The sequence below is a fragment of the Calidris pugnax genome, unplaced genomic scaffold, assembly GCF_001431845.1.
Source record: "Calidris pugnax isolate Ruff unplaced genomic scaffold, ASM143184v1 scaffold470, whole genome shotgun sequence".
NCBI lineage: Eukaryota > Metazoa > Chordata > Aves > Charadriiformes > Scolopacidae > Calidris > Calidris pugnax.
In genome coordinates this window covers 1462486-1463756 of record NW_015092761.1, presented here as the reverse complement: position 1 = coordinate 1463756, position 1271 = coordinate 1462486, and positions in this window count along the sequence as shown.

Sequence of the window (1271 nt, the reverse complement as noted above, 5' to 3'; positions counted from 1 at the left end):
CTTTTGGAACACCCCCCCCCCCCCCCCGCCGCCCAGGGCCCCCCCCAAACTTGGGGACAGCCGGTGGCCTCCGGGACCGTCCCTCTCCATCCCGCTCTCTCCGTTCTCTGCTTCCCCGGCGCAGCCTTTGCCCCCGCTTTGCTGCTCACGGCGCCCTCCGTATGTGGCCCCCCAGCCCCCCGCCGTGGCCGCGGGACGGGCCCTGCCCCACAACCGACCTCCCGGCTGCCCGGCACCCACCTAATACTTCAGCTTTGTTTGCATGCTTCATTTCCTGCCCTCTGTAATTAGCTGGCTGGTCTTTCATTAGCAGCAGGTGGTGCTGTTGGAGTCCCCTCCTGCTTGGGCCGGTACGTGGCGAGGCGGTGGCTGAAACCGTGCCCTCACCGGGACAGTCCACGGGTTCCGTGGGCACGGTGTCACTGAGGGCACCTCCCGTCCCTGCATCCGCCCCCGCGGCCTCTCCTCTGCCCGCCCAGACCTGGGGTTATCCGAGGCTGACACTCCAAGGGGGTGGCCAATAGAGGTTAGGAGTGGACCTGCTGGAAAGCCCCTCTGAGAAGGATCTGGGGGTCCCGGTGGATAGTAAACTATCCAGGAGCCAGAAACGTGCCTGTGATAAAGGTTTTTTTTCCTCAAACAGGATTCCAATTAGAGTTTACAATTTATTAAATGAGTAAAGACAGCGCTGGGTGCACCGGGAGTCTCCGCTCAACCAAGGCACACACGTGCAAGTCCCGTTTTGGGGTTTATATCGCTTCTCCTAATACATATTCATACAAAGGTTGGCCTATGCTAATGATAGGCGTGTCTTCTTTGGCGCATGCCCTCCTCACCTTCTGGAATCTTCTATGAGTTTTCCTTGGCTCCCCCCCAGGATGACCCCCGACTCCAGGCGTGCGCCCCACAGACCCCTCCCGTTCAGCACCACGTGGCCAGTAACAAAAACTGGTTTCCTTAGGGGTTCTTACAAGAAACAGAAACTACATACATACAATCCCGCTTCTCCCAAGCCCATGGTCATACAAGGACAAACAGAACAGTTAACACGAAGCAGATGAACACATTTCACAATCCCCCATCTTCTTTTTTATGGTATTGATTCGTGTTTTTGTTTCTAATTGAGTCAATACTTGCCGAATTGGTGCCAATTTTGGATTTTCTTTTGTCTTTAGTATACTGCAGTTATCTGCATTCCTTGTATGACCAAGTGTATCAGTCTAGTAAAACAAGGTATTAAACATGGAATTATTAACAATCCTCCACATCCT